This window comes from Pristis pectinata, chromosome 2 (genome assembly GCF_009764475.1).
Source record: "Pristis pectinata isolate sPriPec2 chromosome 2, sPriPec2.1.pri, whole genome shotgun sequence".
NCBI lineage: Eukaryota > Metazoa > Chordata > Chondrichthyes > Rhinopristiformes > Pristidae > Pristis > Pristis pectinata.
In genome coordinates this window covers 20,973,599-20,999,647 of record NC_067406.1, presented here as the reverse complement: position 1 = coordinate 20,999,647, position 26,049 = coordinate 20,973,599, and the positions used below count along the sequence as shown (strand labels likewise).

The 26,049-nt window shown below is 42.8% G+C and overlaps 2 protein-coding genes across 3 annotated transcripts in view; one reads left to right on the top strand and one right to left on the bottom strand.

Annotated features, from left to right (window-relative positions):
* The window catches only part of ctbp1 (C-terminal binding protein 1), a 266,572-nt gene that overhangs the window by 29,392 nt on the left and 211,131 nt on the right, over positions 1–26,049 (top strand). The window lies entirely within an intron of this gene.
* Positions 1–26,049, bottom strand: part of maea (macrophage erythroblast attacher, E3 ubiquitin ligase) — a 147,385-nt gene that overhangs the window by 104,702 nt on the left and 16,634 nt on the right. The window lies entirely within an intron of this gene.

Sequence of the window (26,049 nt, the reverse complement as noted above, 5' to 3'; positions counted from 1 at the left end):
TCAAATATCTTCCAATATCAATGAGTTTTACAAATGACTATCAGACTAAAAAAATTTTCAGTGCTCATACTATTCAAAATTTGGTTAACAAAACCTTATTTAGCTAAATACTTACTGTTGATAGAGCAGTTCTATTTCTCCGAAGGTTTTTATAAGTGCAATTATGAATCATAATCTGCATAAAGAGTTGCATTCACTGATAAAATGAGAACAGGGGAAAGTGGTTTTTATCATACTCCACACAGACAGTACCAAAAAGTCAGGATTGAACCCAGGATACTGGAGCTGTTTGACAACTGCACTACCTGCTGCAGTAACTGCGCTGCTTTTGATATTTTTCATTCTGAGTGTCAAGTTGAACTACTCATATCAAGGTGAACCCTGATTGGTTGATATTATGATATCAAGCTGATATTCCATAAAGAATCCTGATTTGTACAGAGAGCGATTTGCTTTTGGTCATCTGCCTAATATGTGGTTTGATTTCAAATTTTGTGCTGTATCACTCTTAAGAAGTGTCTATGGACATCTTGCAAAGTTAATGGCACTCTATTGTACATGTTGTTGTTGCCTGCAGGCTCTGTGAGTTTGTGGGATTTTTGTGGTCCAATATCTCCATATGTTGACTGCATCTGCACCACAATGTTCTTTTCCACATTTGCTGTGGAGTTGGATATATTCAGTAACATCTGTTGTCACTTTGGATTGCCACTGGCGGTGTAGAACTATAGAATTAGAGCCAGCAGTCTGTTCAGCTGCTGCATCACATAGGTCCTGTCTGGAGGATGGGCTTTCAGAAGCTGCTTTTCTAGTCTTTGGACAACAGGGAGATCGCCAAATTCCTCCATCATTATCTTGATTCTAGCTTGTTGGAACCAGACATTAATGTCAATCGTTACAGTGTCACAGAGAACAGACTTAAATGCTTCAACAAAATGAGAAGCAGTGTTCTACATTTAGAGTTGTAAGTTCCCTGCAATTGCATTTAATCAGAGGCTCTCTTCAAAGTATCAGGTGCAGAAGGAAGCAAAATCAATCATTTGCAATTGAAGTCTATTCTGAAGAGATCTACTTTCATGCTATTAAGCATAATATGCAATTCGGACACAAGTATGTCTTTTGCTCCTGCAGATTGACTATTTTGTTGTACAATGCACAATTGTCTGGAACAATATTAGATATTCCTTCATACCTGAAAACATTTTCATCCCAACAAGTTTTGGAATAAAGTATTTTTTTATTCCCATTAAACATATAATTTGGCTTTGGGTTTGAAGGTATATGGCAAGTATTCCTATTGTAGTACACAAAATGATGGATCAGGTGGATTGGGTGATCTTAAGGCAATTCTTGAAGGCACACAAGAGGAACCTACTGGAGACTTTTCAGTGTGTTCTTTTCTCTTATTCTCTCCTTAATGCCTTGCTGCTGTCATGACTCAGATTTTCAAGTTTGTCTATGTTGAAGATAAAATCTTTTATTTCTCTAATCATGACACTGCATGTTATTGTACCACTGCTGGCCAGTACTAAATAATACTTATATTTAGACTTGTACCTCCAAAAATAATTGTCTAATTATATGCATGCATGAATTCATAATACAAAATTCCAAAATGAGCATCATTAGTTCCCATAATCTGTACAGAGCTATTGGAGTTTTCTCCATTTTTAGCATCATCTGCAGATGGTTTATCATTCTTGAATTTATCAAACTAAATCCAAAAATTTCCTTCTATGTGTGATAGTCTCATAAAACATAATCTATTTGACAGAGAAACAAAGGACTGCAGATACTGGAATCTTGATGAAAAACACTTTGATGCTGGAGGAACTCAGCAGGTCAGGCAGCATCCGTGGAGAAAAAGCAGGCAGTCAACGTTTTGGCTCAGGACCTTCAGGACTGAAGATAGGAAAAGGGGAAGCCCAGTATATAGGAGGGAAAAGCAGAGCAGTGATAGGTGGACAGAAGAGGGGAGGTGGGGTGGGCACAAGGTGGTGATAGGTAGATGCAGGTAAGAGACAGTGATAGGCAGGTGCGGGGGAGGTGGGGAGAGCAGATCCGCCGGGGTATGGGTCAAAGGTAAGGAGAGAAAAAAAACAGAAAAAAGTGGGGTAGAAGAATGAGAGATAGGCTAGGAAAGGGAAGAAAAGAGGCATTGTTGTTGGGGGGAGGTGTGGGGAAGGGGTGTGGGGATCGCTTAAAGTAGGAGATTTCAATGTTTATGCCATTAGGCTGCAAGGTTCCAAGACGGAAAATGAGGTTCTGTTCCTCCAGTTTGTGCTTGGAATTCTCCTGGCAGTGGAGGAGGTTGAGGACTGACATATCAGTGATAGTGCGGGAGGGGGAGTTGAAGCAACTGGCAATGGGGAGATGCAGATCGTGGTTACAGACAGAGCGCAGGTGTTCTGTGAAACGGTCACCTTCTCTGCGTTAGGTCTCGCCAATGTAGAGGAGGCCACACTTGGAGCACGGAATGCAGTAGATGATATTAAGGGAGGTGCAGGTGAAACTCTGTCTCACCTGAAAGGACTGTTTGGGTCCATGGATGGAGGTGATGGAGGTGGTGTAGGGGCAGGTGTTGCACCTATGGCAGGGGCAGTGGAAAATTCCCAGGGTGGGAGCGGGATGGGTGGGCGGGGGAGTAGTGAACTAGGGAGTCGCGGAGAGAGCGGCCCCTGTGATAGGCAGAAAGGGGTTTGGGGCGGAGGATATGCTCGGTAGTGGGGTCCCGTTGGAGATGGCGGAAGTGGCGGAGAATGATGTGTTGGATACGTAGGCAAGTAGGATGAAATGCAAGGACGAGGGGGAACCTATCCCTGTTGGATCTGGGAGGGGTGGTGGTGAGAGCAGAGGTGCGGGAAATAGCAGAGATACGGGTGCGAGCTCTCTCAACCACAGTCGGGGGAAGCCACAGTTAGAAAAGAAGTTGGACACCTCGGATATCCTGGAGTGGAAAGCCTCATCATGGGAGCATATGCGGCGGAGGCGGAGAAATTGAGAAAAAGGGACCGCATCTTTGCAAGAGACAGGGTGGGAGGAGCTTCACTAGTGTAGACTCCTCTACCTCACATTGCCAATCTCTGTGCTTACAATTTAAGTTTAAACTGCACAACAGTGCACATGCTTGAACAATTTCCACTGGATAACAGAATGGCTGTAGCATTGACATAGCCATTTGGTCTGTTGAGCCCTTACCAGCTCCATGTAAGATCAATCCACCGAGTCCGTCTGCCCTCTCCCTCTAGCCTTGCAAATTATTTCCTCGCAGACCTAGTTCCCTTTTAAATGCTGCCTTGGAATCTGTGTCCATTTTATCCCTGGCAATGCATTCCAGACCCCAAGCACATGCTGTGTAAACATAATAAAATCCTGAAATCATTCTGGTTCTTTTTCTAATCACCTTTGTTCTACATCCTTTCGTTCTTGATTTCTCCACCATTGTGAACAGTTTTCTTGTTTCCACATTGTCTGTACTCTACATGACTTTAAGCTCTGTTATCACATTCCCTCTCAACCTCCAAGGAGAATAACTCCAGCATTTTGTTCACATAACCGAAGTCCTTTATCCTTGGAATCATGTTAGTAAACCTTTTTGGCATTTCTCCAAAACTGGCACATTTTTCCTAAAGTGTGGTGTCAAGAACTGGTTATCGTATTCTGGTTGTGGCTAATCTGGTGTTTTAGAAAGGTTCATTATGACTTTTGTGCTCTTGTAGTCTGCTTCTAATTCTAAAGCCCAGGACCCTGTATGCTTACTTATTCACTTTCCTAGCCTGCCCTGCCAATTTCATTAAATTATGCAAAATATACCCAGATCTCCCTGTTCTGGAACCCTTCTAGTATCGTGCCTTCTAATTTACATCACCTCTTGTTATTCGTCCAACCAAAACATAACACTTCATATTTCTCAGTATTAAGCTTTTTCTGCCACCTATCTGCCTACTCCACCAGCCTGCCTATATCTCCTTGAAGTTCATTGCTGTCTTCCTCACAGTGGCTCCACATCTTGTGTTATTTACAAACATGTTTTTTTTAAATGTGCATGCCATTTTAAATGTGCCTTGGTGGACTTACAAAAGGTTGCATTGAAATGGGTGAGTTATCTATTTCTCAATTACGTTGAGTGGACAGATCATCACTATTCAACTTAGTCTGAGGTGGATAGATGCCACCTGCTCATTTAAATCAGGGCTTTAACGATACAAATTTCAATGATTAGCTGATGGTTTCCAAAAAAAATGCGAATAAGAATAGCAGGACAGAAAGTACCTTGGAGATTCACCAGGATGTTGCTTGAATTAGAGGACTTCAGTTACAGGGACAGATTGGATAGGCTGGGCTTGTTTTCCCTGGAGCAAAGGAGGCTGAGAGGTGACATGATAGAAGTACACAAGATTATTGAGGGTAGATAGTCAAAAACCTTTTCCCATGGGATGGGTCTCAAAAACTAGAGGGCAAAGATTTAAGTTGAGAGGAAGGAATTTTAAAGGGGATCTAACAGGTAAGTTTTTTTTACAGAGTGGTTGATATGTGGAATGTGCTGCCAGAGGAGGTGGTGGAATCAGGTACAATTACTACACTTAAGAACATTTAGACAGATACTTGAATAGGCAAGGCAGAGAAGGATGTGGTCCTAATGTGGGCATATGGGATTACTGTAGATGGGCAAAAAGATTGGCATGGATGTGGTGAGTTTAAGGTCACATTTCTGTTCTGTACAACTTTATGACTCTAAAACAGTCCAGGGGCTTTGTATAAGCATAGTAGTTAATGCTGTACAGTGAATCTGAAAGGAACTGCAAGTAATGTATTTGCTTCCAAACGTGAATTTTTAAGTTGTTTTGCAACTAGTACATGGTAACTATTTTTGTTTAAATAATAATAGTGGCTGCATTCTGAAAAACATTGATGAGAAATGTTTGCAATGTGCTTATGAAGTGATAAAGACAAGTCTTTTCATTCTTTCCAGTGTAATGCTATTGTAGACGGCAGTACGTGGAAAAGGTTGAATAATGAGTGCTGTCCTCATAATAATGCATGTATTGAGTCATTTGGTTGCCGTGGAAATTAAAAGTGAAATGCATTCCTTTGACTGCTGACACAGATTATCCGTTTGCCTAGATTTACAAACTCTTACTCACGTAGATTTGCATGATTAATGACAGAGGCATTTATAGATTTATAAAAGTATGCAACACAGAAGGAGGTTATTCAGTCCATGGTGTCAGTGTCGCCTCATCCCAACTCCTAGTTCTGTACCTGTTGCTTTGCAAATCATTGCACTTCAACTTTAAATCCAAGTACTTGTACATGTAAAGACCTCTAATCAGAACTGGGAAAGAGTAAAAAACAAGATAGTTATAAGTTGCAGAGAGGGTGGGGGTGGGGGGGCAGATAGGACAAAGAGAATATCTCTGATAGGACAGGGCCAGGATTGCCATGGTGATAAATTGATGGTCAAGCTATCTGTTTGATAGATTTATGAGGGAAGTTTGAAAGAAAGGGGAAAAAAAGGATGTGTAAAAGCTCTGAAATACAGGTCAGAGCTGCAGGAAATGCCCAACAGATCAGACAATGTCAGTGGAGAGAAAAAAACATTAATTCTCCATCCAACTCACACACTGACCTACCTGTATATGGCTTGCTGCACTGATCCAAAGTAGCCTAATGTCAGCTCCATTTCATCTTCCACCTGGGGCACATTGCAACTTTCAAGACTCAATGTCGAATTCAATAATTTCAGGGAACTCACTTTCTCTGTTTGTATCACATATGTCGCTTTGATAGGCCGGAATTTGTAAGTGCATCCGTTAAGTTTTTGACACAATATGTAGAGTGTCCTACAAGAGACAGGCCAGTACCTGATCTTAATGGAACTGGGCAGGTGGTGGAGGTGTCAGTGGGGGAACACGTTTGGAAGAGTGACCATGATTCTGTAAGCTTCAAGGTAGTTATGGAATGAGATAAGCTTGGTCCTCAAGTTAAGATGCGAAATTGGGGGAAGGCTGATTTTAATAGCACAATGGAGGACCTAGCGAAAGTAGATCTGGAACAGATACTGGAGGGTAAAATGACAGCTGACAAATAGGAGTCTTCTAATAAAGAATCAGTAAGAGTTCAGGGCCAGCATGTTCTGTTAAGGGTGAAAGGCAAAGATGGCAAATAAGGCAACCTTTGATGAAAAAGGGTATTGGAAGTTTGAATAGGGGAATAAAAAATAAACATATGGCAGGTATAGGCAAATGGGATTGAGAGAATCTCTTGAAAAATATTGGGTGTGTAGGAGAGAACTTAAGAAAGAAATTAGGAGGGCAAAAAGGGGCCATGAAATATCCTTGGCAAGAAAGATGAAGTAGAATCCCAAGACATTCTGTAAGTATCTCGGGAGCAAGAGGGTAGTTTGGGAAAAAAGTGGGTCCCCTTAGAGACTAAAAGAGTATCTATGTGTGAAGCCAGGCAATGTGGACAAGGTCTTTAATGTATTCTTCTCATCTGTATTCACCAAGGAAAAGGACATGGAAGATAGTGATTTCAGGGAAGGGTACATGCATAATATAGAGTAGGTCAATATTAAGAAGGAAGACAACGAATGTCGCACCTCTGTTTAAAAAAGGATGTAGGCAAAAGGCAGGTAACTATAAGCCAGTGAGCTTAACGTCTGTAGTTGGGAAAATGCTTGAAGCTTCATTAAGGAAGAAATAGCGAGACATCTGAATAGAAATGGTTCCATCAGGTAGACACAGCATGGATTCAGGAAGGGCAGGTCCTGTTTGACAAACTTACTGGATTTCTTTGAGTATATAATGAGCGCAGTGGATAGAGGGGAACAGGTGGATGTTGTATGCTTGGATTTCTAGAAGGCATTTGATAGGGTGCTGCATAAAAGACTTATCCGGAAGACAAGGATGCATGGAGTTGAGCGTAATATATTAGCATGGATAGAGGATTGGTTAACCAATAGAAGGCACAGAGCTGGGATAAATGGGTGTTTCTCTGGTTGGCAGTCAGTGGTGAGCAGAGTGCTGCAGGGGTCGGTGCTGGGCCCACAACTGTTCACGATATACATTAACGGTTTGGAAGAGGGGACCGAGTGCAGCGTATCTAAATTTGCTGATGTCACAAAATTGAGTGGAAAAGCAAATTGTTCAGAGGATGCAGAGAGTCTGCAGAGAGATACAGATAGAACATAGAACAGATAGAACTTCAGCCCACAATGTTGTGCTGACATTTTATCCTGCTCTAAGATCCATCTAACCCTTCCCTCCCACATAGCCCTCCATTTCTCTTTAATTCATGTGTTTATCTAAGAGTCTCTTAAATGTCCCTAATGTATCTGCCTCCACAACCTCTGCTGGCAGTGCGTTCCATGCACCCACCACCTTCTGTGTAAAAAAAAAACTTACCCCTGGCATCCCCCTTATATGTTCCCTCAACTTAAAATTATGTCCTCTCTTGTTAGCCATTGTTGCCCTGGGAAAAGGTCTCTGACTGTCCACTCAATCAATGCCTCTTATCATCTTGTACACCTCGATCAAGTCACCTCTTATCCTCCATATCTAAAAGAGAAAAGCCCTAGCTTACTCAACCTATCCTCGTAAGACATGCTCTCCAATCCAGGTAGCATCCTGGTAAATCTCCTCTGCACCCTCTCTAAAGCTTCCACATCCTTCCTATAATGAGGCAACCAGAACTGAACAGAATACTCCAAGTGTGGTCTAACCAGAGTACCATAGAGCTGCAACATTACCTGGCGGCTCTTGAACTCAATACCCCTACTAAGGAAGGCCAACACACCATATGCCTTCTCAACAACCCTATCGACCTGCACGCAACCTTGAGAGATCTATGGATGTGGACCCCAAGATCCCTCTGTTCCTCTACACTGCTAAGAGTCCTGCCATTAACCTTGTATTCTGCCTTCAAATTCGATCTCCCGAAGTGTCTCAATTCACACTTTTCCAGGTTGAACTCCACCTGCCACTTCTCAGCCCAGCTCGACATCCTATCAATGTCCTGTTGCAATCCTACAGCAACCTTCTGCTCTATCCACAACACCACCAACCTTTGTATCATCAGCAAACTTACTAACCCACCCCTCCACATCCTCATCCAAGTCATTTATAAAAATCACAAAGAGCAGGGGTCCTAGAGCAGATCCCTGAGGAACGTCACTGGTCACCGACCTCCAGTCCAAATATGCTCCATCTACAACTACCCTCTGTCTTCTATGAGCGAGCCAATTCTTAATCCACACAGCCAAGTTTCCCTGGATCCCATGCCTCCTGACTTTCTGAATGAGCCTTCCATGAGGAACCTTATCAAACACCTTACTAGAATCCATATACACCACATCCACTGCTCTACCTTCATCAATGTGCTTTATTACATCCTCAAAGAATTCAATCAGGTTTGTGAGGCATGACCTGCCCCTCACAAAGCCATGCTGACTGTCCCTAATCAGCCTATACTTCTCCAAATGCCCATAAATTCTGTCTCTAAAAATCTTCTCCAGTAATTTTCCCACCACTGAAGTCAGACTCACTGGTCTGTAATTCCCAGGGTTATCCCTGCTCCCTTTCTTAAACAAAGGAACAACATTTGCCACCCTCTAATCATCTGGCACTACTCCTGTGGCCAGTGAGGACGCAAAGATAATCGCCAAAGGCGCACCGATCTCTTCCCTCGCTTCCCGTAATAAACCTTGGATATATCCCATCCAGCCCCGGTGACTTATCTATCCTAATGTTTTTCAAAAGTTCCAGCACATCCTCTATGCTCACGTCAACATGCCCTAGCTTATTAGCCTGTCATATGCCATCCTCATAAACATCAAGCTCTCTCTGTCTGGTGAATACTGAAGCAAAGTATTCAAAGATAGGCTAAGTGAGTGGGCAAGAGTCTGGCAGATAGCGTATGATGTTGGTAAATGTGAAGTAATCAACTTTGTAAGAAAACATAGAAGATCAGATTATTATTTAAATGGTGAAAGATTGCAGCATGCTGTTGTGCAGAGGGACTTGGGAGTGCTGGTGCATGAATCGCAAAAGGTTGATTTGCAGGTGCATGAAGGCAAATGGAATGTTGGCCTTCATTGCTAGAGGGATTGAATTTAAGAGTAGGGAGGTTATGCTGCAACTGTACGGGGAACTGGTGAAGCTGCACCTGGAGTACTGCGTGCAGTTCTTGTCTCCTTACTTGAGAAAAAATATACTGGCTTTGGAGACGTGCAGAGGAGGTTCACTATGTTGATTCCAGAGATTATGGCATTAGCCGATGGGGAGAGATTGAGTCACCTGGGACTATACTCACTGGAACTCAGATGAATGAGAGGGGATCTTCCAGAAACATATAAAATTATGAAAGGGATAGATAAGATAGAGGCAGGAAGGTTGTTTCCACTGGTAGGTGAGATTAGAACTAGGGGACATAGCCTTAAGATTCGGGGGTGAAGACTTAGGACAGAAATGAGGAGGAATTGCTTTTCCCAGAGAGTAGTGAATCTGTGGAATTCTCTGCCCAAGGAAGCAGTAGAGGCTACCTCATTAAATATATTTAAGACACAGTTAGATAGATTTTTGCATAGTACGGGAATTAAGGGTTATGGGGAAAAGGCAGGTAGGTGGATTCGAGTCCACGGCCAGATCAGCCATGATCTTATTGGATGGTGGAGCAGTCTCAACAGGCCATATAGTCTACTCCTGCTCCTATTTCTTATGTTTCTAGGAGGAGTTAGAAGTCATGGAATGCACAATGGTTGATAAATTCCGAGGGCTGGATGACTGTGGACTTGTACTCCGAGGTCCCTCTGTTCTTCAGTACTCCTTTGACCCTTCCATTCATTCATGGTGTATGTCCTAGCCTTATTAGTGCTCCTAAAATGCACCACCTCACATTTGTCTGGATTAAATTCCATCTTCTATTTTTCAGTCCATTTCACTAATACATCGATATCTCTCTGCAGCCGAAGACCACCTTCCACACTATCAACAATTCTACTAATCTTCATGTCATCCATGAACTTACTGATCTTGCCTCATACATACACATCCAAATCATTTATTATATATTACAAACAGCAAGGATCCCAGCACCAATCCTTGCACGATACCACTAGTCATGGGCATTCAGTCGCAAAAACAACCCTCTACCATTATTTTCTATCTCCTCTTGCCAAGCCAGTCTTGGATCCAGTTTGCCAACTTGCACTGGATCCCATGGGCACTAACCTTTTGAACTAGTCTTCTTTGTGGGACCTTGTCAAAGGCTTCACTAAAGATCATGATTATCACATGAAGTGCCCTACCCTCTTCAATGCACTTTGTTACTTTTTCACAGGATTCAAACAAATTGGTCAGATAGTATCTGCCCTTGACAAAGCCATGTTGGCTGACTGCCTTTCCAGGTGATTATTAATTCTCTCCCTCAGAATATTTTCCAGTATCTTCCCCACCACTGATATTAGGCTCAGAGGTCTCTAGTTATCAGCTTTTCAATGCTGCCTTTCTTGAAAAGGGGGGCCATATTTGCTGTCTTGCAGTCATGGTACCTCACTTGTGTCCAACAAAGATTTAAAAATCTCAGCCATAACTACAGCAATGTCTTCCCTTGCCTCCCACAGCAGCCTGGGATAAATCCCATTCAGTCCTGGGATTTATCTACCATTAAGCCCGCCAAAGCATCACGTACCTTCTCTTTATTAATGAAGAGCTGCACTAAACTTTCACATCTCTTCACTGAATTCTCCAACTTCAAAGTCTGCATCCCTTGTGAATACGATTGAAAAGCATTGATGTAAGACCTCACCTGTACCTCTTGGCAAAACAAACTGATTGCCTCTCATCATTCCCTACTTTTTTCCTGGTTCTTCTTTTGCCCTGAATATACCTATTGAACGCCTTCGTATTTACCTTAATCCTGTCTGCCAAAGATTTCTTGTAACCGCTCTTTGCTTTCCTAATTTCCATTTTAAGTGCCTCCTACACTTTTAATACTCTTGACAGGCCTCCCTGTCAATTGTTCTCGATACTTAATTTCTTCTCTTTATCCAATCCTCAATATCCCTCAACACCTAGGATTCCCTATACTTTCACCCTGTCTTTTACCCTTACAGGAACATGTTGGTCTTGAATTTTTATTATTTCTCTTTTGAATGCTTCTCACTGTGCAAATGCATAATCGTCTGCAAAAAGAAACTCCCAATTAACCTTTTCCAGGTTCTCCCTTATGTTAATGGAATTGGCCTTGCCCCAATTTAAGACTTAATTACTGGTCCATCCCTATCCTTTTCCATAACCACTTTAAAATATATGGTTACTGTCTCCAAAATATTCCCTTAATGACACTTGACGAGCTGCAAGGTCAATTATGTTCCTTCCCTCATTGATCTGCATACCGCATCAAAAAGCTCTCCTGGACACACCACAAAAATTCCACTCCCTCTGAGCCATGAATGCTTTGGCAATTCCAGTTAATATTTGGGAAATTGAAATCCCCTTGTACATAAACACTACTGTTATTGCATCTCTCTAATATCTGCCCATATATCTGTTCCCCTGTCTCCTGCTGACTATTGGGAAGTCTGTAATAGATCTCCAGCAAAATGACAAAATCCTTTTGTTTCTCATCTCCACCCATAAGTGGCATAGATAGGGTAGATAGTCACAGTCTCTTTCCCATGGTAGGGGTATCAAAAAGAAGAGGGCGCGTACTTAAGGTGAGAGGAAAGAGTTTTAAAGGGAATTTGAGGAGGTCGTGTTTTACACGGAGAGTGGTTGATATCTGGAACTCGCAGCCAGAGTAGGTGGTAGAGTCAGATATAATTACTCTGTTTAAGAGACATTGAAACAGGCACTTAAATTGGCAAGGAAAATTGTGCTGTACTCTATAGCTGTTATGGGCCAGTACTGCTGCGGGTGATCCATATTAATTCAGTTTTACTGCTGCACTCATCCTGCCCCATCTGTTGGCATTTTCCACAACTCTGGCCTATATTTGACAGCTTTTACATGCCCCTTTGTTTCTTTTCTCTTTATATAACTACCCTCATTAACCTGTCAACAAGTTCATCAACAGTTTATCACTCAGTGGTTAGCATAACGCTATTACAGCGCCAGCGACCCGGGTTCAATTCCAGCTGCTGTCTGTAAGGAGTTTGTACGTTCTCCCCGTGACTGTGTGGGTTTCCTCCGGGTGCTCCGATTTCCTCTCACATTCCAAAGATATACAGGTTAGGAAGTTGCGGGCATGCTATGTTGACGCCGGAAGCATGGCGACACTTGCGGGCTGCCCCCAGAACACTCTACGCAAAAGATGTATTTCACTGTGTTTCGATGTACATGTGACTGATAAAGATATCTTATGGCTGTTCTGGCCCCACCCTGTCTGCAATATTCTCTCTGTTCTATCTCTCACCATCCTCTCTGCAACTTCAAATTAACCTTCTTTCTCTCTTTCCTAATTCTTTATCAAGAATCTTCGATCTGAAACATCAAATGTTCCTTTTTCCACAGAAGATCTTGACCTGCTGAGTGTTTCCAGTCATTTGTGTTTTTATTTCACGTTTTCAACATCTTTTATTTTTATCTGTACGAGAAGTCTTGTTTTCCTTGTGTTCTGGCTGTCTGGATCTCGTACTCTGTAGATTAAATAATAATGGCCTTTTAAATTGCCCCAAAAGGAGGACATGGCAAATTGGTCCACCAACCTCTTTGCTTGTGCTTGTTGCTACCTTAGGAATAGCTGAGCAATCCTGAAGTGGGCAGGGACACTGACAAAAGATCATCCAACTCTATGTTGCCAAGATCTTTTGGAGATCCAGGAATGGAAGTTGGTGGTAATTTGTAATTGCCTATGTTGTGACTTTATAGGAGCCACAATGTCCAAAGCTGTGGATGCAACATCTTCTTTGGCACAAGCAAACACATCGGAGAGACTTGTTGGAAGAATCTCCCCAAATTCAAAATGCATTTTATACCTCGGGTACAAAGTTAATAGCAGGTGATAAAATACAATTTCACGAGTTTCAATGCATGATTTACTTCACCATTTGGATGTGAACAAATGGCGTCATAGAATTATACATTTATAGTGGGAACACACTTTAGTGACAAGACAAGCAAACACCTTTGAAGAGACAAGGTAGTTCACGTCAATATTCTAAAAGATTCTGAGGACAAGACGCAGACATCCAAAACATCCTCCTTTTACCATGGTATTGCAAGGGATGGTTCTTTGGATGTACGAATGTCCCAAGTAATTGATAGACATGTTTGATACTGTGTTATGTTTGATGAGCATAAAATAGCCAGTCTGGAACCTCGTTGATCTCTTTCTGGGGTTGGAGACACAGGGCCCCTTTCATCAATGTCACCATGGTGCAAAATATCTTAGCATTTCAAGAGCCTATTGCCTTGGTCAAATGCCTAAACCTTCATCTACTGTTTCTCAGTTTCCAAAGCATATCACTTGAGTGGTTTCCTGCTTTGAGTCTGTTGTCCACCCTTCACAGGAAGTGGTTTGTTTATGTAGCTGTCTTTGTAACTTCAAAACCAATTGCTGCTTTAAATTGACATTGGAAGTAGTTTGAAGGTTCTAATTTGTGTGGTGGATATTCTTTATATCCTCTGATTATGGCACTTATTCCCCAACAGGGTGCACTGTTCCATAAGTGAATGGGATAATTTACAGATGTGATCCTCTGTTGTTCCCAATGTATATGGTTGATTTTTCTGAAGCAAATCTGGAGATATTACTGATAGGTTGGCAAGCATGCATGTGTACACAAATATTGGATCCTCTGGTGGATTCTGATTTTGAGTCCATTACATTTCCAGACCAATTTACTTACTTCTGGCATGTATGATACAAGAAATTCTGCAGACGCTGGAATCTGGAGTAACACACGCCAAGTGCTGGAGGAACTCAGCAGGTCAGGCAGCATCTATGGAGGGAAATAAACAGTTGTCGTTTCGGGTTGAGACCCTTCATCAGGACTGGAAAGGAAGAGGGCAGAAGCCAGAATAAAATGGTCAGGGGAGGGGAAGGAGCACAAGCTGGCAGGTGATAGGTGAGTTCAGGGGAGGGGGGAAGATAGGTGGGTGGGGAAAGGGGCATGAAAGGGAGTGATGCAAGAAGCTGAGAGGTGATAAGTAGAAGAGGCAAAGGGCTGAAGAAGGAGGAATCCAGTAGGAGAGGACAGTAGACCATGGAATAAAGGGAAGGAAATGGGGAATAGATGGGCAGGTCATGAGGGCAGGGGAGGGGAAAGAGAAGGGGTGAGGGGGCCACAGAAATGAGGGAAAACAAAGGTGGGGGGAAGAGGGGAGGGGTTGCCGGATATTAGAGAAATCAACATTGAGGCCGTCAGGTTGGAAGACTACCAAGGCAGAGTGTGAAGTGTTGCTTCTCCAACCTGTGCCTGGCCTCAACGTGGTAGTAGAGGAGACTGTGGATAGACATGTCAGTATGGGAGTGGGAAGTGGAATTGAAGTGGCTGGCCACCAGGAGATCCTGGCTTCTGCAGCGGTTGGAGCGGAGGCGCTCGACGAAGCGGTAACCCAATCTGTGTCGGGTCTCACTGATGTTGAGGAAGCCGCGCCGGGACCCTCAGATTCACAGGTGAAGCAGTGCCTCACCTGGAAGGAATGTCTAGGGCCCTGAATGGTGGTGAGGGAGGAGGTGTAGGAACAGACACAGCACTTTGCATGGTTGCAGGGATAAGTGCCGGGAGGGTCATCAGTGGGGAGGGATGACTGGACAAGAGATGTATGCTCGCTTTGCTGACTGTTTAACAAACCTTTCTTGCCAAAGTTGCAATTAAATCCCATTTATAGAACTCCACTCTTTTTCATAATTGGATATTTGAACTTAAGCAAACCAATTAATAAGTAAAAAGAAATCTGTAGGGACATAGAGAAAGAATGATTTAAAATTAAATAAAGTAATGTTAGCAAGATCAGGATTCGACAAGCTCATTATTTTTAATGCTGAGACCTGTACTTTGTACTTTAAAGGTCAGTCAACAAATATGTAGTTAATGTGAAGATATAGACAAGAGAAATCAAATTCATAGCATTAAGGTAGAAATATTTCTATTTCAGTTTTGATGTTGAAATGTAGAATGTTAAAGCTTCTGGCTTTTGCCCTCTTCATTTCCAGTCCTGATGAAGGGCCTTGGCCTGAAATGTCGACTATTTATTTTCCTCCACAGATGCCGCCTGACCTGCTGAGTTCCTCCAGCACTTTTTGTGTACTGCTCCAGATTCGAGCATCTGCAGAATTTTTTGTGTCTCCATTCTACATTTGGGTTGCCATGATTGGCTGCATATAAAGTTCAAACCAGAGAGTTAAAATATAAACCCAAAATGTGTATCTTTTTTCTATCTACCAGGAACAGCCAAGCTGTTCAGTTCTCTGTGTTGGATTCTGTGAGGGAAAAGTTATGTTACATTATTCTGTGCTATAGATTCATAGAGTTATACAGTACAGAAACAGGCCATTCAACTCAACTCTTTAATGCCAACCAAGATGCCTATCTACGCTAATCCTGTTTGCCTGCATTTGGCCCATATCCTTCGAAATCTTCCCTATCCATGTACCTGTCCAAATGTCTTTTAAACATTATAATTATACCTGCCTCTACCAGCTCCTCTGGCAGCTTGTTCCACTTACCCACCACCATATGTGTGAAAAAGTTGTCCCTCTGATCCCCTTTAAATATTTCCCCTCTCACCTTAAACCTATACCCTCTAGTTTTAGACTCCCCTGCTCTGGGAAAAGGACTGTGACTATCTACCCTATTGATGACCCTCATTATTTTATAAACCTCTATAAGGTCACCCCTCAGCCTCCTTTGCAGGGAAAACAGTCCCACCCTATCCAATCTCTCCTTATAACTCACGCCTTCCAGTCCAGGCAATATTCCTATCATCTTTTCTGCACCCTTTCTAGCTTAATCACATCTTTCCTATGGTGTAGTAACCAGAACTGCATGCAATGCTCCAAGTGTGACCTAACCATTTAGATGATGAAGGCAAATATATTAAACGCCTTCCTCACCACTCTGTCCATCTGTGGCGCAGTTTTCAGAGAACGATGTACCTGTACCCCAAGGTCTCACTGTTCAACAACACTTCCCAGGACTCTGCCATTCACTGTATACGTCCTGCCCTGGTTTAACTTACCAAAGTACATTAGTTCGCACTCGTCTGAGTTAAATCCCATCGGCCGTTCCCTTGCCCACTTTCCCAGGTCCTGTTGTAACCTTGGATAACCTTCTTCACTGTCCACTATACCGCCAATTTTGGAGTCATTTGCAAACTTATGCCACCTACATTTTCCCCCAAATCATTAATATATATGATGAACAATTAAGGACTCAGCACCAAACCTTGTGGCACGCCACCAGTTATAGCTTTCCAATCGAAAAAGCAACTCTCCACTACCATCCTCTGCCTCCTACCACCAAGTCAATTTTGTATCCAATTTGCTCTCTCGCCCTGAATGCCATGTCTTCTAACCTTCTGGACCAGCCAACCATGCAGAACTTTGTCAAAGGCCTTTCTAAAGTCCTTTGTAGACATTGTCCACTGCCCTACCCTCATCAATCCTCTCGATCACCTCCTCAAAAAACTACCAATGCTGACAGGGCAACAAAATATTTCCATGTCAGGATTGGTGAGTGATTTGGAGGGAACTTTCAGGTGGTGTGTTTGCATGCGTTTGCCAACAATGCCTTTTTAGATATTGGAGGTTACAGATTTGGCTCAAGTTGACAAGGGATCTTCATGCCAGAGTTGCCTGCCTTATGATACAATCATGGTGCACCAATGAGGGAGGGAGGACATGGAGAGTAAGACGGATGCAGTGAGAAACAAGGACTGCAGATGCTGGAATCTAGATGAAAACACGATGATGCTGGAGGAACTCAGCAGTGGAGAAAAGCAGGTGGTCAACGTTTCTGAAGAGGATCCTTCTTCAGGATCCTGACCCAAAATGTTGACCGCCTGCTTTTCTCCATGGATGCTGCCTGGCCTGCTGAGTTCCTCCAGCATCATCATGTTTTTCATCATGATGGATGTGATGCTTAACATGCTGGCTGCTTTGTCCTGGGTGATCTTCAGCTTATGAATGTTGCTGGGCTGAAATCATTCAGGCAAGAGATGAAAATACTTCATACTCTTGAATTGCATCTTGTGAACAGTAGAAAAGCTTTGAGATGTCAGAAAATGCGTCAATGGCAGCAGAATATTCAGCCTCTGATCTTCTCTGAAAATCAAAACAAGAAAATCCCAATGCTGGAAATCTGAAATTAAAGCAGGAATTGCTGTAAATATTCAACAGCTCAGGCAACCTCTGTGGAAGGAGAAACAGAGTTAGCATTTCAGACTGGGGACCCCTTGTCAGAACTTACAATATTAGAATTAGTTCTTAGTGAGTGGAGTGTTGCAAGTTCAGAATGATTTGTTCTTGTAGCCACAGTATTAGTGAGGCTTCTTCTGGATCTGTGGACATGGACTTGGATTATGTTTCTTATATTTCTTAGTATTCTTGTCTTTCAAATACTTTTCAAATACATAACATCACACTTGTTAAGATTGAATTCTATTTGTTATTTTTGTGCTCATCTGATGATTTCTTTCCGTTATCTAAGATTCCTTCCTCACTTCCAACCTTGCCCAATTTATGTATCATCTACAAACCTCTTAACCTTGACCCCACTTTATATCTTGCAAGGATACCACTGATACTTGCAGAATCCCACTGCATCCTTTCCAGGCACAAACTTCCCCTTTGAAGGTTTGAGAAATCCTAATGGGCTTGAGGATGGCATCACAACTTGAACGGTAGCTGAAGCGGAAATCTTTGTAAGGGTATTTCTGATTATTGTTCCTTTGTTCCTGAGCTTAGGGCAAATTCCAGGCAGCAGTGTAGACAGGACTGGCTGTTTATGCATCACAATCTAGTTAGTCATTCTCCATCTCAAGGGATTTTCTTAGAAGCATAATGACATTTTGGTGTTATTAACGAAGACTCCAAACAAATAAGAGTTGATCTGATGCTTCCTAGTCAGGTCTGAGAACATCGTGCAGAAGAGCTTGAAAATCAACTGTAGTTTATAACTTCGTGCATTTTGTTTATAATTTATCAAGCTGAAACATTTCTATCAAATTAACCTTATTTGTTCATGTTTTTGTTAGATTTGTTGTATGTCTTAGAGATAGTCTAGCTGTAGGTATGAGTGATCCAATGGAAATTTTGAGAAAAACATGAGGTTTTGCTCACATGACAGGTCTAGGCTGTCTTGATCAAACACATCTTGCCTTGCATGCTCCGTATTAATAGCTGGGCAACTTTACTGGTTAACAAGAGGGGATTCTGTTAATTTGTGGTACAACTCTGCCAGCTTGCTCCCCAGGCAGGTCCCTGTCCATTGTCTTGTCAGTACTCGTCGATGTTTGATCCTTTTTAGTCAGTCCTTCAAGTTAGAGATTTGCTATTGGGCAGCTAAAGCAACACTAACAGGAACCTATGCATAGTTACAAAACAGGCCCAGGACAAGGAATGTTGTTGAGTAAACAACGGGCATGCTCAAACATACTTCTGCTGCCCAACATCTGCAAAGAAACTTTGTTTTCATAAAAGCACATATAACCAAATTTGGCTGTCTACAGCAATTGATCTTCATCATAAGCTTGTTCCTCAACATCATACAAGCCATAATATTCACCAGTGTGTCTACAACAGAACCATTCCCAGTTAAGAGGATGTTAAACAACGTTGTATCATTGGAGACATAGGAGACTGCAGATGCTGGAATATGGAGCAAAAATTAAACTGTTGGAGGAAGTTAAGCGGCATCTGTTGGGGGCAAGGAGTTGTCGATGTTTCAGGTCAAAACCCTGCATCAGGACTGAATGTGGAGAGGGAAGATAGCCTGTATAAAGAGGAGAGGGGGAAGGTTGAGACAGGGGCCAGTAGGTGATTGGAGGACCAAGGAAGGGCAAGGGACATTGGGCAGAAGGAGCTGGCAGTGGGACCAGTGGGAGGGAGAAGAGTGGAGTTGGGAAACAGAGACAGTTGGATGATAGGTGGAAGCAGACAAGGAAGAAAAGGGCAGATGGAGCCAGGTCAGGGGAGGGAATGAAGGTGGAGACAGAGGTTAGAGGGTGATAAGTGAGGAAACAAAGGCTACGTGCAGAAATCTGTTAAATAAGGAAGATGATAATGGGATCCATTTAAGGGAGAGATGAAGGGCAGATGGAACCAGAAGGGGGAGGGGATCTGGAGGATGGTGACAGGTGGATGGGACTGGTGGGAGGAGGATGAAAATGGGTGATATGGGGGGGGGGTGGGGGAGTGGTATTGGAAATGGAAAAAAATGGGAGGACCAGAGCTGGATCGGAAGGAGAGTGAGAGGGGAACAAAGGAAGCAAGGGTTACCTGAAATTGGAAAATTCACTGTTCATATTGTTGGATTGTCAATTACCCAGGCACCATATGAGATGTTGTTCTTCTATCAGAAGGTTGTATTGTTGTCCCAATACTTTTCTTGCCTCAATATTGCATCACAGCTCCAACAAACTTCTGGTGGGAGTGGAACTAATCTTCAGGATGAATGCTACTCACCCTCTGGTGACGACACTTCAGAACCAAGGTGATCCCAACCACTGTAGGCAAGCTGTTGTAGGACACTTGTGCTCAGAGAATAAACTCCAAGCCATTGTCAACGCTTTCATTGAAACACACGAGGATGAGCCTCACACTTTAAATCCACAAGGCAAAGTTTCTCCACCACCCTGCTACACCACACTGCCATGCAACAACAGTTTACTTGAGACCATGAAAACGTGAATCATTTCCCATGAGTTAGACGACACCTCTAGGCAAAGGCAAACATTGAAGATGGAATTCAGCACTGCATTGAGTGCATAGCTCCGTCTTTGGTCAATTGAAGAAGGTATTTGAAGATCAGGTTCCTCAAAAGGGACACAAAACTTATGGCCTACCAGTCAGCCATAATCTCTGTTCTCCTATGTGCTTTTGAGACCTCACCTCCAATAGAAGGCATCTCCAGTACTGGAAAATACCACCAATGCTGTCTTCGCAAAATCCTCCAAATTCCCTGGAAGGTTCAGTGAATCAACATCAGTGATCTTTCCTGGGCCAACGTTCCTAGCGTTGTTCACATGCCTGACACCAAACTCCCAAAATAGAGTGAAATTACCATAGAGATAGAAGAAAAGCTTCAAAGATATGATGAAAATCTCCTTGAAGAATGCAACATTTCAGCTGATTTCTAGGAACCATCACCACTCACAGTGGAGGAGGAACATGTGGAATGGTATTGAGAATCTCGAGGCCATGCATTGGTCCTGCATAAGCAGTGGAAGGAATGGACCAGCTCACCAACTATCCATCTGCCCAATTCTTCAATCACCACTTGCACCGTCTGTGACAGAATCTGTGGTTCTGACATTGGCTTCATTAGCCATCTCAGAACCCAGTAAATGGAAGCTGGAGTGCAACAAACCTGGGCATGTGGCAGCCCAATGCAGTGCAGTCATCTGCAAGAAATCGAGCAGGAAGGCCACCAGATGAAGGACTGCAGGGAAAGCAAATGTTGCAACCTGTTTGGCGAGGCAGGTCATCTCCACGAGGCCTCCCAAAACGTGTCTATACCTACGCACAGGCAATGAGGGGAAGCTGGCACCAACGACAACCCCCTGAGGAACGCTGACACACCCCCTACCAGGGCAGTGGCCCCAGCAAGGACTGAGACCAGGAGTGAGGAAAATCTGACCACCTTGAACTTCCAAACGCCTGCCACAAGCCCCCAGGCCCCTCCCCAAGAGGAGGAAGTCAATGGAAGAGGGGATGGCAGAGGGACAAGAAGGGGACTAAATGGGAGTGGAAGTAAATCATCCTCAATCCCGAGGGACTGCCTCAGAAGAAGAAAGATATGGATTTTTAAAATATGCTATATTGTGCCATTACAGTGATTACAGCATGTAATCAAGATTTAAGCCTAGAGAACAAAAGGACCAATAGTAGCATGCATCAACAATTAGTGATAGGAAACAGAAAACAGTTGTTTTTCTAACTGGAGGGAATTGCAAACTTGTTCCTGGGAGTTGGTACCAGGACCAGTGCTGGCTAGGACAGTGTGCACAGGGAATAATTTCCAACTTTGCAGATAACACAGAACTTAGAAGTACAGTGAATTGTGAGGAGGAGAAGAATGGACTCTTGAAGAAATAAGACAGGCCAGTGTAAAGGGTGGGAATGTGGCTGACAGAATTTAATTTAGAACAATGCATAGATAGAAAGAATGAGAAGCAACATAAATTATGAGGAATAATTCTCAATTTGGGAATACATGTATCAGCCATTGGAAGTAGTAGGATAGATTGTGGATTTTGTTTAAAAAAAAGCAAGTGGCATCCTTGGTGTTATAAATAGAGGTACAGAATAGCAGATCAATTAAGTGATAATGAACCGTTCTTCGAGGCTGGTTCTGGAATGTTCTGTCAATTCTATGCACAACACTTTCGGAAACATCTGAAGGACTTGGAAATGGTGCAGAAGAATTTACCTAGAATGATTCTGGGGATGAAGGACTTCAGTTTCATGAATAACCTGAAGAAGTTGGGGTTAATCCTTCATAGAGTGAATAGAGTTATACAGCACGGAAACAGGCCCTTCAGCCCAACTGGTCCTTGTTGACCAAGATGCCCCATCAAATATTTGCCAGCATTTGGCCCATAACCTTCTAAACCTTTCCAATCCATGTACCTGTCCAACTGTCTTTTAAAAGTTGTTACTGTACCATTTCTTCTGGCAGCTCATTCCACATACATACCACCCTTTGTGTAAAAAAGTTACCTCTAAAGTTCCTATTAAATCTTTCCCCTCTCACCTTAAACTTATGCCCTCAACCCTGGCTAAAAGATTGCGTGCATTCGCCCAGTCTATGCCCCTCATGATTTTATACACTTCTATAAGATCACCTCTCAGTCTCTTACGCTCCAAGGAATAAATTCCTTGCTTGTCCAACCTCTCCCGATAACTCATAACCTCAAGTCCTGGCAACATCCTTTATTAGTCACATGTACATCGAAACACACAGTGAAATGCACCTTTTGATTAGTGTTCTGGGGGCAGCCGGCAAGTGTCACCACACTTCTGGCGACAACATAGCATGCCCTCAACTTCCTAACCCGTACGTCTTTGGAATGTGGGAGGAAACCGGAGCATCCGGAGGAAACCCACGCAGACACGGGGACAATGTACAGACTCCTTACAGACAGCGGCTGGAATTGAACACGGGTCGCTGGCGCTGTAATAGCGTTACACTAACCGCTACACTACTGTGCCTGCCCAGTTTTCTGCACTCTTCCCAGTTTACTAACATCCTTCCAAAAGCAGGGCAACTGAAACTGAACACAATACTCCAAGTGCGGACTCACGAGTGTCCTGTACAACCGTACTGTACCATCCAACTTTTATTCTCAATGCCCTGACTGAAGGCCAGCATGCCAAAAGCCTCCTTCCCCACACTGTCTACCTGTGACTCCACATTCAGGGAACCATGTACTTGTACTCCTAGGTCCTTCTGCTCTGCAACACTCTCCAGGGCCCTGCTGTTCACTGCAAAAGTCCCTACCTGGATTTGTCTTTCCAAAATGCAACACCTCACACCTAGCCAAATTAAAGCCCACTTACTCAGCTGATCAAGATCCCCTTGTAATTTTTGATAACTTTCTTCATTGTCCACGGTACATGGTAGCGTAGCAGTTAGCGTGACGCTATTACAGCGCCAGCCATTGGGGTTCGATTCCCGTCGCTGTCTGTAAGGAGTTTGTACGTTCTCCCGAGTCTGCGTGTGTTTCCTCCGGGTGCCCCGGTTTCTTCCCACATTGCAAAGACGTACGGGTAGGTTAATTTGGGTTTAAAAATGGGCAGCGCGGACTCTTTGGGCCGGAAGGGCCTGTTACCACGCTGTAAATAAAATTAAAAACAAAAATTTATACCACCTATTTTAGTGTCATCTGCAAACTTACTAACCATGCCTTGTACATTCTTATCCAAATCATTGATTCAGATGACAAACAACAATGGGCCTAGCACCGACCCGAGGCACACCACTAGTCAAGGGCTCCAGTCTGAGAAACACTCCACTCTTGGAACAGAAGAGGTTTGGAGAAGATCTAATAGAGCTATCTAAAATCACGAAGGCTCTGGACATAAATACTGTTCCCACTGATGGAAAGGTCAAGAACAGCAGACATAGAATAAAGGCAATTGGCAAATGAAACAAAAATGACAAGGCAACACTTTTTTTTAAACAGAGTGCTTATCAGAATCTGGAACATTGGAGGCAGATTCAATTGTGATATCAAAGGAAACTGGATATGTTTATGAAAGGAAAAACAGTGTTGGGCTGTGGGCAGAGGGTTGAGGAATGGGGCCAACTGCATTGTTCTTGCATAGAGGAGGCCAAATAGCACCTTCAGTGATGTAATTGGTGAATCTGCTTAGCTTTATTATTAGACGTTTTAGATAGCTGCATTTTCTCCCCTTCCCACCCCCAACTCCGATAATAATCAGCAGCATGCACCATCCCATAACCCCTACCCACATCTTGATAGAGACGATTGGATTCCTGGGCCTCTGTGGTGATGCTGAGGATGTGTCCATTTGTGCACTGTTGCTCTGAGCCCAAGGACCAAAGTTTGAGGTCTATGATCATACAGACATTGGTCCTATAGATGGTGTGTTGTCCCATGCAAAGACACAGCTTAATTGTTAGAGAAAGGATGTCCAAATCCATCAGTGCACTATCAAATCCCTCATCTTAAAAACTCTCATCATTTAAGGCCAGATATTAGCAAAGCTAAACAAATTAAGCAAATAGGATTAAATAAGGAGAAATTAAAATAACAATTCTATGCAATGCCAACTGCTTGGAAAAAAATGATGGTTCACACTGTTGTTATGCAACAACAATCTCAGCGCTGACTGGAGTCAAGCAAGGCTATGTCTTCAACATTTTTCTCTACATTTCTCACTGCAATCAACATTTCACATCCAACAGGCTAATCTACAGCACAAATGGGAAACTGCTCAACATATCTCCAAGTCATATGAACATTTGAATTAGGAACAGAAGTAGGCCACTCGGATCCTCGAGGCCATTTGTAATATCACAGATGATCTGATTGTAACTTTAACTCTACATTCTGTCTAGGTGCAGTATCCGTTCATTCCCTTGCTTGTCAAGTGTTTATTTATCTATTCCTTAAAAATATTGAGAGCCACCACCCTTGAGAAAGACTCTCCACACTCTGAGAGAAAATGTTACACTTCATTTTAAATGTGTGACCCTCTCATTTTTAAACAGTGACCCCTTGTTCTAGATTCGCCTACAGGGAATGGGTCTTACATTAAACATCTGCAAAACAAAACTCCTCCAGCAATATTTCCCTGTTGCGTAACACCACCTTTTTCACAGTAAAGGTCCATCGATGATGAGGCCTGGAAAATGTGGGCCACTTCCCACACCTTGTGAGCCACCTATCAATGAATGCAGATATCAGTGATGAAACATCCATGTGGATATGCCAAAATATGGCACATCCAACAATGTAGTGCTGGGGTGTTCGCTTATGTTTTGCAGTCAATTCTTTGAAATGGGATACGGATATGGGCATGGTAGTATTGTGGTCAGCTTCATGCATTATTGATCCAGAGGCACAAGTATGACTTTCAATGTGACATCTGGCAAATTTAAATTAAGTTTTGTAAATAATCTGGAATGAATTACCATAAACCACTTCCAGTTTTCTAAAAAAGGAAAGGATAAACAAGGGAAATACATTTTTATGAATAGGTGACCTTTTACGGAATCTATTGCCTGATGGATAGTCAGGACACATCAATATTCATTATCAATAAAGGAGGTGGGCCATTTGGCCCATCCAGTCTATGTTGGCAAGGCCTTCAAAAGAGAATTTTATCAGTATCTGAAAAAGAAAGAAATTACAAGGCTATTGCAAAACGACCAGGGAATAGAACCGGCTGTGTTGCTCTTCCAGAGATCTGAGATGTACTCTGTGAGAGCTGAGTGTGTTCCTTCTATTAGCAGTATCTAGTTCTGTAATCTGCTTCCTTTTCCTTGACCGACCTACACATCTGACCTATATGCGAGTCCAGACCTCCAGCAATGTGGTTGATTATTAATTAAGAAATGGTTCTGAAATAGCTAACATGCCAGTAAAACATCATAAGAATAAACCTGGACTTGGCACAAAATTCTGACATAGCAAAGGCACACCTAGCCCAGTTGATCCTACACAGTCCTCTTTACAAATTTTGGAAGACATGCCTGAACTAGGAGACAAATCAAGTAACAGCCTGACACAGAATTATGCCATACAGCCAACATTCCAGACACTACCATAACCTCTGTATGTACAGTGAAAGGAAGTGGCATCAGATTAAATACAAGGTAACTAACTGCTCTGCAGCTAAGGTAACACCCTCGCTGTTAGACTGGAGGCATATGTTCCAGAGGTAGCTGCCCCTCTGGCCAAGCATTCATGAAACTGGCATCAACCTGACAACTGGATAAAATGTCCAGGAATGTACTGTCATCAGAAAGTAGGACAAATTCAATTGGGTTAATCACAGTCTGTAAATATCTCAATCATTATCAGTGTTGGAAGCTGTCATCAACAGTATAATCGAGTGACACTCACCAATAGCCCGTTAATAGGTGCTGAGTTTGGGTTTTGCCAGGATCAATACAGCTATGGCTGAAGCATGGAGAAAACACGGAATTCCATTGGTGAGATGTGTGTCTCTGCCCTTAATATCAAGGCAGCATTTGATTAAGTATTACATCCAGGAGCCCCAATAATATTGGTCAGTGGAAATCCAGGCCAAAATTCTCCACTGCCTGGATTGATATCTGACACATAGAATGATGGTGTTGGAGGTAAATTATCATATTCCCAGGATGTTGCTGCAGGGGATGGTCGGGTGATT